This window comes from Phyllobates terribilis, unplaced genomic scaffold (genome assembly GCF_046119375.1).
Source record: "Phyllobates terribilis strain yellow unplaced genomic scaffold, ASM4611937v1 Scaffold_255__1_contigs__length_2797608, whole genome shotgun sequence".
Taxonomy (NCBI): domain Eukaryota; kingdom Metazoa; phylum Chordata; class Amphibia; order Anura; family Dendrobatidae; genus Phyllobates; species Phyllobates terribilis.
Window position 1 is genome coordinate 130,136 of NW_027363015.1, and position 18,138 is coordinate 148,273.

Below are 18,138 nucleotides of genomic sequence, written 5' to 3' on the forward strand. Positions count from 1 at the left end.
GGACATTCCCTTTAAGCTACATTGTGCAGACAAAGCCATGGCAGTGTAGAAGGCCGACAAGATCTCAGTGGAAAGGCTGCAGGTTTGCGTCTGCATTAGGCAAGTTATAGAGGTAGAAGTGTTGGGACCTTGTTGCTGTGCAGGTAGAATCTGGAGCCTCGGCAGCGTCCTGCGGAGCCCATACTACAGGGAGGAGGAGCAGCGCCATGTGTAGTAATCTGAGCAGGATAGTCAGTGTTCAGCCAGCACTGATGGAGACTGACACCCCAACTCATTACCCAATACATGACCGGCTTAAAGACCCTCTCCCATCAGAGCTTATCCTCTTACTATATTGTAATCAGATTATACAGCACTGTACTTACAGCTGCTCATTATACCTTTCTACTGGGCTAATTATTCTCTTTTCTCTGCTCTCTGTAGAATTAGCTGGGTCCCCTCCTGACCCAGCCGCTCTCATCCCCCTGCCAGGGACTTTTGCAGTGACTTATGACTCATACAAGGAAAACTGACCTCCTGTTTCTACATACAGCTTATAAATATTAGCAAAATTGTCCAATCACATTGTAAATATAACGACATCCAAAAATGTGTGCGTCCAATGGACATTCCACACGGACAGTGTAGAGCAGGGGTCTCAAACTCGGCTGGGTATATGGGCCGCATATGGAAAAAATTGGAATTTGGGGGGCCGCATTCTTTGCAGGTCAAAGTGACATTTTTAGTGATGCCATTTTTTTTGTATACACCGTCTGAACATTTTTGCTGTGTTTATTTTATTTTTTTATAGCTTGGGTCGTTACGGATGTGGCGATAATAAATGTGCACTTTTTGTGTTTACTTTAGTTTATATATTTAGTTTATATATTTAGTTTATATATAAAGCAGCATTTTTAGTGGCAAAATATTTTTTCATGCTTTATTTTTATTTTTACAATTTTGTTTCCCTCTTTTGGCCACAGAGTAATATTGTTTCAGAATTAGCACCATATATAGTAATTCTGGCAAACATCTAGTAATGTGCCCCATCCTGGTCCCCACCTTGTAGTAATATGCCCCATCCTGGTGGTCCCCATCTTGCAGTAATGTGGCCCATCCTGGTGGTCCCCATCTTGCAGTAATGTGGCCCCCATCTTGCAGTAATGTGGCCCATCCTGGTGGTCCCCATCTTGCAGTAATGTGGCCCATCCTGGTAGTCCCCATCTTGCAGTAATATGCCCATCCTGGTGGTCCCCATCTTGCAGTAATGTGCCCCATCCTGGTGGTCCCCATCTTGCAGTAATGTGGCCCCCATCTTGCAGTAATGTGGCCCATCCTGGTGGTCCCCATCTTGCAGTAATGTGGCCCCCATCTTGCAGTAATGTGGCCCATCCTGGTGGTCCCCATCTTGCAGTAATGTGGCCCATCCTGGTAGTCCTCATCTTGCAGTAATATGCCCATCCTGGTAGTCCCCATCTTGTAGTAATATGCCCCATCCTGGTGGTCCCCATCTTGTAGTAATGTGCCCCATTCTTGTCCCCACCTTGTAGTAATGTGCCCCATCCTAGTGGTCCCCATCTTGTAGTAATGTGCCCCATCCTGGTGGTCCCCATCTTGTAGTAATGTGCCCCATCCTGGTGGTCCCCATCTTGTAGTAATATGCCCCATCCTGGTGGTCTCCATCTTGTAGTAATATGCCCCATCCTGGTGGTCCCCATCTTGTAGTAATATGCCCCATCCTGGTGGTCCCCATCTTGCAGTAATATGCCCCATCCTGGTGGTCCCCATCTTGTAGTAATATGCCCCATCCTGGTGGTCCTCATCTTGCAGTAATATGCCCCATCCTGGTGGTCCCCATCTTGTAGTAATATGCCCCATCCTGGTGGTCCTCATCTTGCAGTAATATGCCCCATCCTGGTGGTCCCCATCTTGTAGTAATATGCCCCATCCTGGTGGTCCCCATCTTGCAGTAATATGCCCCATCCTGGTGGTCCCCATCTTGTAGTAATATGCCCCATATTTGTGGTCCCCATCTTGTAGTAATGTGCCCCATCCAGGTCCCCATCCAGTAGAATTGTCCTCTGCGCTGTTCTTCACACACATAAAAAAGTAAAAAAAAAAAAAAAAAAAAAAAAAAAGATTCCTTTCACCTGTCCTCCGTTCCCTCTGCTTCCTTTGTGCACATGTGGCCCGCGGGCCGCAAGTTTGAGACCTGTGGTGTAGACGGTTATGTAAAAGAATGGGAAGCCACTAGGTGGCAGCACAACGTCACATAACAGGATTTTTTATCCAGATGGCTGTGAATCTACTAGTCATTAGGTTACCTGACTCAAGTAATCATTCATAGATCTCCACAGCCCAATGTAGATGTATTGAAGTAGAACAGTGAGAGCAGAACCAGTTAGGCTTGTATTTTACCAGTGAGATTCAGAAACACAATTTAAACTTCCTTGACATTACAATAATAAATACCAACCAAGGCCGGTTACCCACAACACTGAAAACTGACACCACAAGTGGGTTACTATCCTGGCAGAGCTACCATCCGGCTCCCCTACGTAGAGGAATACCGAAAAGCCAATATATACGCCTAAGGAGAAATTGGTCAACGGTGAATGAGTACATGATAAAATCGAGGGAATTACAAAAACGCTTCCTACAAAAGGGATGTCCTAAAAAAGTGCTAGGCCAACGCCCTTACAAGAGACAGAAATTCTCTATTGACCCCTAAAGCACGAGAACAAGATAATGAGATCCATCTAATAGGAACCTACGACGACCGAAATCAGGGGGTGATGAACATACTCTATGATCTTTGGGCAATTTTGAGATTAGATAAAGATCTGCAAGATGTGGTCCCTGAGAGCCCCAGGGTCACATACAGGAGAGGCAGGAACCTTAGAGATCACCTTGTGCGCAGCCACTTTGTGGAGGACAACACGGGCAAAACAACGTGGCTGAGCAGTGACACCACGGGGACTTATAGATGTGGTGACTGCAAAGCCTGCAAATACATCTGTAAAAGCAAGAAATGTATCAGTGCCACAACCAAACTAGAAGACCAAAATCACGAATTCACAAACTGCAAGACGCAAGGAGTAATCTATATGGCAACTTGCCAATGTCCGATGAACTACATCGGCAAAACCAAAAGAGTTCCGGAGACGGATATTGCACCATATCGGTTATGTCAGACGTAGGGAGGACACAACTCTCTCGAGACACATGCGTGAGAAACACACCTTGGACCCGTTTTCTTTATACTTTCAAGCCATCGAAGTAGTACGCCCCCCGAGAGGAGGTAATTGGGACCAACTGCTGCTTCAGAAAGAAAGTAGATGGATCCATAGAATGAAATCCTATAACCCACACTACATAAATGAAACATTGTCCTTCTCATGTTTCATTGACACATAATAACATTTTCACCCCCTATGAAACCTCTTGAACCTCGCTAGACCTAAAACCTCTCTAAAATATAATATGTAGAATCCAGTCCATGTTCTTCATAATGGATATTGGTCCACATAACTATCAAATCAGCGCCTTATAGGACCAAAACTATTAAAGTTATTATACTTTAAAATCACAAAATGACCTCTTGAACAAATTGAACTTTGATAACAATTGGACAAATTTCATCAGAATTTCTTCCTTTGTTTTTATATTATAAAATACTCATCTGAAGACTTAATAATACAGATACATCGATACAATCAGACACTGATACAATCAGAATAAAAGTCATCCCAATGTCTATTATTATGGACATATTGATACGATCAAATGAAATGAACTTTGAGGAAATAGACGTCCGCAAGCGTTTGCTGGTGCGGAAGCAGTGACATAGCCAGATGGCATTTGTCACGATGAAAGGAAGTTCTGCATCGATCTAAGTGTAGGTGGGACGAGGTAGCACATGAAACAGGCAGATCTGTCTGTAAACAAATGACAAACTACGAACAAACACTATTAACAACTCATATAGCAACAAACTCATAGAGACGACATTATAAGATGCAATGCAATATACCAGTCTCCTTCCCTAGATATAAAAGACATATTAATACTGTGAGATCGCAGCGCAGCCAAGACATCTCTGTGAGAAAAAGATCCTACTGGAAGAATGAGACGAGTCCCTGCATGATTATATGATCGGAACATGATACGCCTGCAACGCACCCGAGTCACTCGATTGGATGACAGAAGGGGGGCGCACAAGAGGTGGCACCAACTTTCCTATAAAGTCACGCTGGTTTAGCCGCCAGACGCTGCCGGCAACCCTGCCGATAAGTTTATTACAAAACTATCGTACTATCAAACCAAAAAAGATCATAGACTGTGAGCCCCTGATGACCATGAGAGTCTCATATAAGAATGATGAAACGCGTAGGGATGAGCATTTCTATAGAAAGTACTACAAGAGATGATTAGCCAGGCTACCTCAATATAAAGCTCCTAGATCAGGAGAAACAAGCACCGCACCGGTATATGACGGCAGCACTATAAAGCCGTTCTGAAGAGAATAGCACAGGACATGGTAAAATGAATATTATGAATGCCATTATCAGACTGCAGACTCACAATGAGGAGAAATGAGATGGCATGATTTCTAATAGCCAGAGGCTAAATTGAAAAGGGAGTTATACATATAAATAAAGAGATACCCCTAGGAATTGTGACTAATCCCTGGCCTCCCAACAAGACCATATATATAAATGGTTAGCCGGTGAGATAAATTAAAACCATACACAATAGTGCTAGGTTTAGGATAATTTTAGGAAATTTGTCACGGATTTTGGACACTTAAAAAAATCTTTTTAAAATATTGAATAAAAGGTTATTTTTTATATTTTACTCCCATTGGATTTGACTGTGAAATACTGCAGAATTATCTTGGAGCATATTTATACTATATAAAACAGTGAGGCGTCAATATTTGTTTAGTAGTTTCCATATTACTATGGATAGGCTTCTCAGTGTCTCCGGGATGACAGGCTGGATGGCAGCGTTCTGCTACGATCCAGCCTGCCATCTCAATGTAGCAGAGCTGGAGCCATCGTGGGAACCATGGAAAGGTAAAGATGAGGTTCGTTAATTATTTTACAGCTATTGCAGGAGACATTGGCTTCAGCTGGAATGGGCGTGACGGTAAGTAGAGTTTAATTTAGGATATTAAAGTATTGTGTGTTTATTTCAATTAAAAGATTTTATTCTGGGTGTTGGTGTTTTATTCACTTTCACTATGGGGTTAGTAATGGGCGCGTCTTATAGACACCTCCTCATTACTAACCTGGGCTTGATGTCAGCTGGCATTATAAGCTGACATCAACCCCAGCCCTATTACCCCACTGCCACCGCTACAGGGCAGTGGGAAAAGCGAGGCTAAGTGCCAGAATTGGCGTATCCTATGGATGCGTCATTTCTGGGGCGGCTGAGGGATGGTGTTTCTAGCCTGGGAGGGGGGCCAATATTCATGGCACCCTTCCTGGGCTATTAATATCAGCCCCCAGCTGTCTGCCTAGCCTTTGCTAGCTATTAAAATAGGGGGAACCCACGTCATTTTTTTTTGGGTCTCCCATTTTAAGATGGCGGATACACAGGTGCAAAATACTGATGAAACAATCACTCACAACCTACCATTTCATGGAGGGGGTGACTGCCTAGTATTAGAATTGCACAAAGATAGGCTTGTATAGGGTGCTGTTCACACTAGGGTAGTGCACAGTATCCGGCTTACAGCCTATTAGTTACGCCCATACTATTCGACTAGGCGGGCTTCCCGGTACTAGGGGGTGCACTTGGATAGTACCGGGCAGCCTGCCTAGTCGAATAGTATGGGCGTAACTAATAGGCTGTAAGCCAGATACTGTGCACTACCCTAGTGTGAACAGCACCCTATAAAAGCCTATCTTTGTGCAATTCTAATACTAGGCAGTCACCCCCTCCATGAAATGGTAGGTTGTGAGTGATTGTTTCATCAGTATTTTGCACCTGTGTATCTGTGGCGCCCCTGAGGGTTCGACCGCCACAGGGATGCTGCACCTCTTTAATGGGGTGTAGTGTTCCTCCTTTGAGGTAAGAACAGTGCGATGGTCAGGACCCCAGCTTCACATCCAACACCACACTTCTCCCACCAGAGGGGCCTATTTGGCACTAGGTGCTGCCCCTACTGGAAGTTGGGAGACTGAGGAACCAAGAGATAGGGGAACCACTTAGTGGGTGAGGGTGGAGGATTCACATTTTAGTGACACTTTAAATTTCATATATTTAATACACAGCCATTTTTGGTTCTGGGTTCTTTGATCGTGATCTCCCTCCCTGTGTGGACCTGCAGAGGATGGAGACACGGCCCTCGTATCTTGGCCTTGGGTCGAGGGGCAGGTTGCAGATAATGTATGCCTCAGCCCGGTCAAGGACCATGACCAAGAAGGCCTGGAGCTTAGGAGTGTAGTTCCACCGCAAATGGATCCCGGGGGGATGCAGACGGAGCGGTATACGCCACCTGTCCTCGCCAACCTGATCTATTCAGAAGGATTCCGGCTGCAAGAGGGGTACCGGCACCCGACACCTGACCTTGCTACTCTATGTCCTGGTCAGGGAAGCCCGGCAGGCCCTGAGGATCCCACCGGGTAACGGAAGGAGCGGAGCTGCCACCCGTACCCTTTTTCTGAGTGAAGTTCAGATAGAGATCCAGCCTATCTACACACAGACAGGAAAGGACTCTGTCTGAAATCTAAGAACACTCTGGTGCGGGGTTCTGATTGAACACTGGACTTACTCGGAGGTTGTCGGACCCCCCCATCTCTGGTGACCGCAGAACTACGCGAGGAGCAGGGAGAAGCCTTTCAACTGCAATCTCCACAGTGAGTAAAAACCCTGGAAGTTAACCCCTATGGCCTCCGGACTCTTTATTCTGCATTACACCGCACTACGCAGCACCAGGCCTCCTATACTACAACCCATCCTGTCTCTCTGCCCTGAGGCCCTGCTCCGCTTGTGTGGAGTAGTACCAACGACGGCTGCCATAACATCCTGCCTCAGCGGACTGCAGCAGCGCTGGTGGCCTTCACCAGGCGCCACAGGTGGCGTAGTCAAGATCAGCCACTCAACCCGGATAAGCCCGTACCATCCTTTTTAATGTGACGGCCCTGAGCACTGGGCACGGAGCGGGTCCGGGCCATGGCTGCACCCCATCGACAACATAGGACCCGGCTCCGAGTCCCCCAACCCCCAGGGTAGGGCTTCCAGCGTCACACATATCCGCCATCTTTATGTGGGTCTGCTGCATCCTGGTAGTGCATTTGGCTTTGAAGATCTGGCCAGGAAAACACTGCTGCCCTTTCCTCACCCCCAGCATAGTGAGCGGGGGTGAGGAGCAAGGGGGAATGGGTGTGTGGAAATAATATAAGGAACAGGGAGGGATGTGTCAGGAGACAGAGTAGGGGGAGAAAAGTTTGTGCGGGCACATAATAGAGACTGGGTAATGTGGGGAAAGGGGTAACATGAAGAGACAGTGTGAGGGCATACCAAAGGAGACAGTACATGTACTGATGGTGGTTCTAGTGATGTTGTACTGTACTGATGAGGGTTGTGATGCTGTATTTCTGCATACTGCTGGTAGTTCTATTGATGTCTTTTTGTGCAGTTATTGGTTCTGATCCTGTACACATGGAACAGTCCATAACTTGTAAGATTACATGATACATGGCCATGTTAATAAAGTGTTGTGCTGTCTGAGAAGAGTTACTGTTTTTATTTGTTTTAGGAAAATTAAAGGGTTAGATCAAGTTTGTGATGAAAGTCTGCAATCACTGACAGCACACCTCTGAATTCTCATCGTGCGCATGTGCACTGCATGCGGTCAGGATTCTCTGGTGCTAGTGGTGAGAGCAGGAAGTCTTGAAACCACAATTATGCGAATTGCATACACATGATCACATGCCGACTAGACATGCGTGGCCTCATTCTATACAAATCACTTGAGTGAGGCTGGTCACGTTTAGTTGGAATGTGGCCAGAAGTATGAAAATCTCATACTTGCATGCACATGACCTTTCAGGATTCTCCTGTACTGGAGGAAAGGTGAAAGTGTGCAGTGCATGCGCTGCGAGTATTCAGAAGTCTGCAGTCACCTAGAGTTCTTCTGACTTTAATCACAAACCTGGACAACCCTTTTAATTATACAATTAAGTACTGTAGCATGCCCAATCCTAAGAGCGTGTAATATACTCAATGTCAGGATTCAGCTCTGCTAGCTGGGTCCAGCAGACACCACATGACCACTCGTATGTGATTTCCATACTTACGGTTATGTGACAACTAGCCTTTAATCCTGCTTCTCTTCATGAAATAGGGGCTGTAGTTTTTGACTGAAATTGAAAGAATTAGGAAGAGTAGCTAGTCACGTGACTGTCAAAAAGCAAATCGTATATGAGCGGTCACATGACTACTATTCAAACTGCATGAGCGGTGTGTGTGGGGCGCCAAACTGAATTCCTGCTCCGGGTGCCGGAAAACAGATCTGCCTCTGTGCTAAGCTTGCAGATATGGTCAGAAGGTTCTGTAAGACATTGCTCTATAGATCAGATATTCTTCCAGAAACAAACCGCCTGGAAGCCTCCTTGTCAGATTTATGCTTAAGAACTAATTATATTTTACTTTAAATATTTCTAATAAAGAAAATAATCAATACAGTAATTATAATCCATAATTTTCCAATATGTTCTATTACTTGTGATACGTCTGATATAGTCTAGCTTTATTAAATCATGTTTTGTTTCTGTAAAGGAAATCAAGGCTGAGCCTGCAGATATTGTTAGAAAGTTCTGTACCATGTTATTCTATGGATAAAATGTACTCACAGAAACCAGGCGTCTGGAGGTCTCCTGCAACAGACTTATCCTTGAGAACTAAGAATTGTAATGTTTAATCTGAACATGCATGGAAACTTTGTTACTGTGAGCCAGAACTTTGGTTTAGATACTGCACTCTTCTGTAACAGAGTAGGTCCCTCTCTCATTCATAGGGGTCCTGTATACACAATTTATGTCTCATCTCCATCTCTGAACTGTAACTATTATTCAAAATACATTTTTCTCTCATTCTAATCACCTGTGAATATGGATGTTTTGCTTGGAATACAGATTTCCATGTCATTTCATTATATTGTCTGGGCGTGCGTGGAAACTCCATGCAGGAGAGAAATTTACATTTATATACTTCACCCTTTTGCAAGAAGGCCGACCCACTGCTCATTCCTAGAGGTTTCTGTAGAAGTGTTTTTATATCTTAGCCTTATCTATACCTTTCTTAATTGTAAGTTTATTCTAAATTAACCTCCATTTTATTCAATTACCTATGAAGACCTGGTTTGTCCAGAAGTCTGCACCGACATCTGCTCTCAAGCTCATCCAGTGGCCGGTATCATTATGGTACGGCATCCAGTGGCCGGTATCATTATGGTACGGCATCCAGTGGCCGGTATCATTATGGTACGGCATCCAGTGGCCGGTATCATTATGGTACGGCATCCAGTGGCCGGTATCATTATGGTACGGCATCCAGTGGCCGGTATCATTATGGTACGGCATCCAGTGGCCGGTATCATTATGGTACGGCATCCAGTGGCCAGTAGCATTATGGTACGGCATCCAGTGGCCAGTAGCATTATGGTACGGCATCCAGTGGCCAGTAGCATTATGGTACGGCATCCAGTGGCCAGTAGCATTATGGTACGGCATCCAGTGGCCAGTAGCATTATGGTACGGCATCCAGTGGCCAGTAGCATTATGGTACGGCATCCAGTGGCCAGTAGCATTATGGTACGGCATCCAGTGGCCAGTAGCATTATGGTACGGCATCCAGTGGCCAGTAGCATTATGGTACGGCATCCAGTGGCCAGTAGCATTATGGTACGGCATCCAGTGGCCAGTAGCATTATGGTACGGCATCCAGTGGCCAGTAGCATTATGGTATGGCATCCAGTGGCCAGTAGCATTATGGTATGGCATCCAGTGGCCAGTAGCATTATGGTATGGCATCCAGTGGCCAGTAGCATTATTATACACACTATAAGCCTCCCAATTGGCATCAAGATAACAGAACAGTAGTGTTGCGCAGACGTGCTTGGATAAGGTGTCATCTGAGCATGCTCGGGTGCTAACAAATTATCTTTTGCTTGCTCGAAAAATATGTTCACGTCGCCGCGGCTGCACACAAACTGGCAAGCCCTGCATGTATTGCGGCGGTCTAACAGCCGTGAGACATGCAGCCGCGGTGACGCAAACATTTTTCAAGCACGCCGAAGATACTCTTAGCACCCGAGAATACTCGGATAACGCCTTATCGGAGCACGTTAGCTTATCACTACAGAACAGATCTGAACAGTGCTCAGGATTCTCCTCACCTAGCACCCTGCCGAGAATAATAAATGCCTGTAGCCAATTTCCAAAAGTCCCTCCTACATTGCTCACCATCCACCTCCCTATGCTTTTTCCCTGCTCCCACATTTCAGTGATGAAACACTCAAGTGGCAGTAAAGTAGATATAGCTGCAGTTTTCCTTTTCCAAATATTTTTAACTTCCATTTTTTAAATAAGGCCCTAATGGTCCTTGAAAGCATACACACACGCTCCCAAGTCAGACTTTGTTGCAGACGGACAAGCCTATTTTTGGTAACAGTCTCTGCTGCCACTGGCCAAGTCCCAACACATCCTTCCGCATCATCAACCCTAACAGACCATGCTGCTACAGGCCCCTCACACTGTGGTCCCAACTGCAACACCCGGTGGCCTAAAAGATGTACCCAGGTTACCGTACGTGAGGTGTGAAAGCGTGTAACTGGCATGTCTCACCGGAGGGCATCACCACAACCCACTAATGGTCCATCCTAACTGACTCTGGGCACTCTGAGGACCTGATGCAAAGTATCTTCTGGATTAACGACCTCTGATGAAGCCTGCAATAATGAAAAATAATAATAATAAAAAAGTAAACGCTGCATTGCACCAAATGACCAGCAGGTGGCAATGAAGTCACAACATTAACTAGCCCCCTATTGTAGAAAACCTAAACACCATCAGGAGGTGCTGAGGCTTCATGAGAACGCGCCACCCCCAAACTTAAAAGGCTTTTCCACTATTCAGACAACTTCTCAATCACTGTTTCCCCTGAGTAGAATAATAACTATTCTACTCTGTGCCATTCCAGCAGTGTCAGCACTGGCTCTCCCGGGGTCCGCGATCCCTGCGGCCAATCAGAGGTGTCTTCACTCTCTCGTACTTTGGAGGAATTGACCGCTGCAGCTGCTCTCCCACTTCCTCCAGATGTCAATGATGTCTGTAGGAGAGGAAAGTGAAGCCAGCGCTGAATGTCACGCCAAAGATGGCTGCCCTCCTATTATATAAATCTCACTAGAACTCCACCACCAGCCTATCACATTCCTAGTTCCACATCCAACCTCCATATCAAACCCTGTAATAAACCCTTCATTACCTGGTCTTGTCAGGACCTCAATAAACCCAGCCTTTTTGAGGCCTAGTTCTGTACGGCCATTAATAATGCACTGGTGTAAATAATGTGTGTGAGGTTAATTGTGTGGAAAACCGGATTGTAATCAAGCAATGATTTCTTCAATTGGACTGCAATGTCCTGAACCATACGACTTGTACCAGTCATGTGACTTATGCTGCCCCAGGACTACAGCCATATTGGCCAAAGCTGTGATATCACAGAGGCACATACCAGCATGTGGAAGCATGGCGACATAGCGATGACATCACAATGGCAGGTGCCGGAATGTGGAATCTATGACATAGCGATGACATCACAATGGCAGGTGCCGGAATGTGGAATCTATGACATAGCGATGACATCACAATGGCAGGCGCCTACATACACAGGAGCGCAGGTGAGAGGAGACACACGGGAGCTCACAAACCACAAGGAAGGCAAGAAGAATCGATTGGAGAATAGGGACAGGAGAAGCCAAGAAGAACAGAATAACCCGCTTCTTAGCCTTCACTGAGCCATGACGAGACTGAGCGGATGGAAGCGGAGGAGGAGACCCAGGACCCCGTCACATCCACCTGACTGATGAGAAAGGGGAGAAATTATGTAGATTATGTAGCAGCATTACAACTATTCTCGTTACCCATAGCAACCAGTCAGAGCTCAGCTTTTATTAAAGGGGTATTCCCATCTCCAAAATCCTCTCCCAATATGTAGTAGGTGTAATAATAATAATATTAGATATCCATGCTTACAACCACCAGTTATCTAGTTGCTAGTGGTCGTAACCATGGATACCTAAGGTCCTGCAATGCCTGCACATGAGGAAAGAGACACAGCGAAGCAGAAAAACTATTCTACATTTCTAATTGAGGTTTTTTCTAATATTATTATTACACCTACTACATATTGGGATAGGATCTTGGAGATGGGAATACCCTTTTAATCTCTCATTGCTATGGGTAACTAGGAGAGTTTGTTGCTCAGCTTTGATAAGGGATGACAGATTTTACTAGACTAAGTGGATATCATTGGTGCTACCAGTGCAGCTGCACAGGGGGCTAATAGGTTAGGGGGTCACTCACCTTCATTTTGTTAATTCTGTGTATTGCTGTAGCAGTGCTGTGCGCGTATATTGATGCTGTGGGGCAGGGGCGTACATAGAAATCATCGGGCCCATAGCAGAAGTTTGAGTTGAGGCCTCCCCCTTCAAAAGATATTTTTAAAAAAATTATATTTGTCAGTGTCACAACTTTCCAGCCTTTACATAGTAATTTTCCCCCTGCTGAAGTCCTAGATTCCCCTCTCATTGCCACCATAACGTATGATGCCAACAAAAGTGCCCCCCAAACACAGTATGATACCCCCCCATGGTGAATTCCTCTACCTTAGCCTCCACATGTACAGTAGGGTCATCAAACTATGCCCCCCCTCAACTCCCAAGGCAAAGTAAGGTGACCACAACACAGCAATCCCCCAACTGTGACCCCCACACAGCCCTCCATGTAGAGTAATGGGCCTACATACAGTATAATGGCCCCACACTGTATAATAGTCTGCACTAGCCCTCCAAACAGTATGATGGACACCACATAGGTCAGAGTAATATTCAGCTCACCCTTGAAGGATTCCCAGTGGGTTCCATATAACGAAGCACAGGATCCAGTCTCTGCCAGATGTAGAAGCAAGGTGCATCCAAATCCAGTACAAAAAAAGTCTTTATAAGAATGATTGAAACAATGGCATTGTTGTGACACACCATTTAGGTGTAGTTGGGGGTTTGGAAGGTGCACAAAATATGAGTCTAAGAACATGCAGAGTGTTTGAAACGCGTTCGGTGTTGCACATTTTATACACCTTCCAAACCCCCAACTACAGCTAAATGGTGTCACAACAATCCATTTGTTTTTTTTACTGGAGCTGGATATTCACTTCAATCCAAGCATGATGGACCCCACACAAACCTTAACACTCTATAATTGCTTGCATACTGTATAATGGCCCCACACAACCCTTCAAATATTATAATGGCCCCCCATAGTATAACACGCCACCATAATCCTCCATACAATAAAATACTCAATATAGTCCTCCACAGAGCATAATTCACTTCCCCATGGTCCTCCTTACAGAATAATACACTCCCAATGGTCCACCACACAGTAATATGCACCCCCCCATAGGGTGAAACGCAAACCCCGGCCCATAGGGTAAAACACAACCCCACCCCCCATAGGGTAAAACACAACCCCACCCCCCATAGGGTAAAACACAACCCCACCCCCCATAGGGTAAAACGCAGCCCACAGTTTTCCAGTATTATGGGCACCACGTACTCACTGATTTTTTTTTAAGAAAAATACAATACTCACCGCTCCTTGTTCCCCCACTGCTTCAGTCTCTGCAGCGCATATACTCACCTCAGCAGCTACACTATCTGACACAGCATGGAGTGCGGTGAAGTGTCGTCATCGTGCCCGCTGTGTCAGATGCAGGAGGGAGGGAGCATTAAATGCTGCCGTTCAGTCAATACCATGGCTAATCACTAACAGAGGCATTTAAGTGTCCTGGTAGCTACTTCACTCATGTACCTCTTCCCATCGCCCCATAGAAGTGATTGCCGAAGATTTACCATGGCAGTCAGAGGCCTTAAAGAAGGATTCAATCACTGCCATCTTAGTACTCCTATAAAGCTCGGCTTCACAAGAGAATGTCAATTATACTACATGCATATACTGCAATAATACAAAATTACAAAATATAGTATAAGGGGTTAAATGATCACATAAGTCCACTAAGTTAACTTAAAAATAAAGTAAAAATTGAAAAAGTTTTGAAAAATATGAACGTTTAAATTATACTTCAACCGTTATCTTAAAATACCCCCCAAAACATAAAATGAAATGCTCTTCTTCACAAAAAAACACAATCAAAAGCAATGACATTTAATGCAACCCAAAAAGGTATCAAAAACGGATCAATTCACTTGTATTGAGAGAGGCCGAACACATCCAGTCGGCACGTGATAGCGTGTATGCAAATTGCAATCTTGCGGCGCCAGTACTAGAGAAATTCTGTCCGCTCACACACTGTGCACTTTAAGGAGCCACAAGTCTGACTGCAGATGGCGCCCCAAACCTGGGCAAACCTTTTAATATACCCCAAAATTGTATCAATAAAAGCTACGCAAAATCACGCCCTCACAAAGGTCCATCAACAGAAAAAAAAATGTAAAAGGTCTCAGAATATGGTGACCCAAACCAATTTCTTTAGTGTTGTTACATAGTTGTTTAACCACCGTGGGAGATAAAACACCTTGAGTTTGGTATTGCGGTTATCTCAATGACCTGGAGAATTATATTATAATCTAAAAACAAATCCTTAAAAGACAATAGTGGAATTGCTTTTATCTCATTATTTCATCCCAACACAGATTTTGTTTCTCTCCACATTTCAGACCTATGATAAATATATAGTTGTATAGTTTGTTTTTATCTTAGTGGTGAAAACATTTTATTTTGTTTCATTTTGCAACAAAGAAAATAACTCGTTTCCCACTATTTTCTGTGGCCAAATATTTTCCTATTGGTAAAGCAAAATGAGGATTTAGTTTGTGTGAGTGAAGCTCATGTTTTTATTGACAAAAGTTTGGAGAACAAAGAAGATTTTGATTCTTTTTTAAAATCATTATTTGGGTATGTTATATGGTTATTAAAGGGGCAAATACTTGTTATGGTGCTAATATTATGGGTTCAATAATTTAACGTTTTATATGGCGAATTGATTAAATGCTACTTCCGCGTCTTAAATTTTTATACCTTTGAAATCGGATCGGGGCCCGTCTGCCCACCGGGACAGGTGATCGGGGCCCGTCTGCCCACCGGGACAGGTGATCGGGGCCCGTCTGCCCACCGGGACAGGTGATCGGGGCCCGTCTGCCCACCGGGACAGGTGATCGGGGCCCGTCTGCCCACCGGGACAGGTGATCGGGGCCCGTCTGCCCACCGGGACAGGTGATCGGGGCCCGTCTGCCCACCGGGACAGGTGATCGGGGCCCGTCTGCCCACCGGGACAGGTGATCGGGGCCCGTCTGCCCACCGGGACAGGTGATCGGGGCCCGTCTGCCCACCAGGACAGGTGATCGGGGCCCGTCTGCCCACCGGGACAGGTGATCGGGGCCCGTCTGCCCACCGGGACAGGTGATCGGGGCCCGTCTGCCCACCGGGACAGGTGATCGGGGCCCGTCTACATAGTGGGCGCTTCTAGAACTACCCCCGGTGGGCGCTTCTAGAACTACCCCCGGTGGGCGTTTCTAGAACTACCCCCGGTGGGCGCTTCTAGAACTACCCCCGGTGGGCGCTTCTAGAACTACCCCCGGTGGGCGCTTCTAGAAATACCCCCGGTGGGCGCTTCTAGAACTACCCCCGGTGGGCGCTTCTAGAACTACCCCCGGTGGGCGCTTCTAGAACTACCCCCGGTGGGCGCTTCTAGAACTACCCCTGGTGGGCGCTTCTAGAACTACCCCTGGTGCCGGTGGGCGCTTCTAGAACTACCCCTGGTGGGCGGTTCTAGAACCACTCCTAGTGTGCAGCTCTAGAACTGCCCCTGGGAGCGCTTCTAGAACTACCCCTCATGGGCTCTTCTAGAAGTACTCCTAGTGTGCAGTTCTAGAACTACCCGCAGTGCCGTGAGCAGTTCTAGAACTTCTAGTGTGCAGTTCTAATACTGCTCCTGGTGGGCGCTTTTAGAACTACCCCCGGTGCCGTCGGTCGCTTCTAGAACTACCCCCGGTGCCGTCGGGCGCTTCTAGAACTACCCCTCGTGGGCGCTTCTAGAACTACCCCTCGTGGGCGCTTCTAGAACTACCCCTCGTGGGCGCTTCTAGAACTACCCCTCGTGGGCGCTTCTAGAACTACCCCTCGTGGGCGCTTCTAGAACTACCCCTCGTGGGCGCTTCTAGAACTACCCCTCGTGGGCGCTTCTAGAACTACACCTAGTGCCGGTGAGCGGTTCTGAAACTACCCCCGCTGGGCGCTTCTAGAAGTACTCTTAGTGTGCAGTTCTAGAACTACTCCCGGTGCCGATGGACGGTTCTAGAACTACCCCCGGTGCCGATGAGCACTTCTAGAGCTACCCCTGGTGGGCGCTTCTAGAAGTACTCCTAGTGTCCCGTTCTAGAACTACCCCTGGTGCCGTGAGCGGTTCTAATACTGCTCCTGGTGAGCGGTTTTAGACCTACCCTTGGTGGGCGGTTCTAGAAGTACTCCTAGTGTGCAGTACTAGAACTACCCCTGGTGCCGGTGTGCGCTTCTAGAACTACCCCTGGTGCCATGATCGGTTGTAGAACTTCTTCTAGATTGCGGTTCTAATACTGCTCCTGGTGGGCGCTTCTAATACTAGCACTGGTGGGCAGTTCTAGTACTACCCATTGTGCTGGTGGGCACTTCAAGAACTATCCCTGGTGGGTGGTTCTGAAACTACTGGTGCCGATGGACTCTTCTAGAAATACCCCTGGTGGGCAGTCAGAACTACCTCTGGTGCTGGTGGGCGCTTCTAGAACTACCCCTGGTGGACGCTTCTAGAACTAACCGCAGTGTAGTGTGCGGTTCTAATACTGTTCCAGGTGGGCGCTTCTAGAGCTACCCCTGGCGGGCGCTTCTAGAACTACCCCTGGCGGGCGCTTCTAGAACTACCCGCAGTGTAGTGTGTGGTTCTAATACTGTTCCAGGTGGGCGCTTCTAGAACTACATCTCTTGGGCGCTTCTAGAAGTACCCTTAGTGTGCGGTTCTAGAACTACCCCTGATACAGGTGGGCGGTTCTAGAACTACTGCTAATATGCAGTTCTAGAACTACCCCTGGTGGGCGCTTCTAGAACTACCCGCAGTGTAGTGTGCGGTTCTAATACTGTTCCAGGTGGGCGCTTCTAGAACTACATCTTGTGGGTGCTTCTATATGTACTCAGTGTGCAGTTCTAGAACTACCCCTGGTGCAGGTGGGCGGTTCTAGTACTACCTCTAGTGTGCAGTTCTCGAACTACTGCTAACATGCAGTTCTAGAACTACCCCTGGTGCCCGTGGGGGGTTCTAGAGCTACCCCTGGTGGGCGCTTTTAGAACTTCCCCTGGTGGGCGGTTCTAGAAGTACTCCTAGTATGCAGTTCTAGAACTACCCCTGGTGCCGTTGGGTGGTTCTGAAACTACCCCTGGTGCCGTGAGTGGTTCTAGAACTTCAACTAGTGTGCAGTTCTAATAATGCTCCTGGTAGGTGGTTCTAGAAGTACTCTAGTGAGCAGTTCTAGAAATACCCCTGGTGCCGGTGGGCTCTTCTAGAACTACTCCCTCGTGGGCGCTTCTAGAACTACTCCCTCGTGGGCGCTTCGAGAACTACACCTAGTGCCGGTGAGCGGTTCTGAAGCTACCTCTGGTGGGCGCTTCTAGAACTACCCCTGGTGGGCAGTTCTAGACCTACTCCCGGTGCCGTGAGCGGTACTAGAACTACTCCTGGTGGGCAGTTCTAGAACTACACCTGGTGTCTGGGCAGTTCTAGAGCTACATCTGGTGGGCGGTTATAGAACTACCCCTGGTGCCGTGAGCAGTTCTAGAACTTCTTTTAGTGTGCGGTTCTAATACTGCTCCTGGTGGGTGCTTT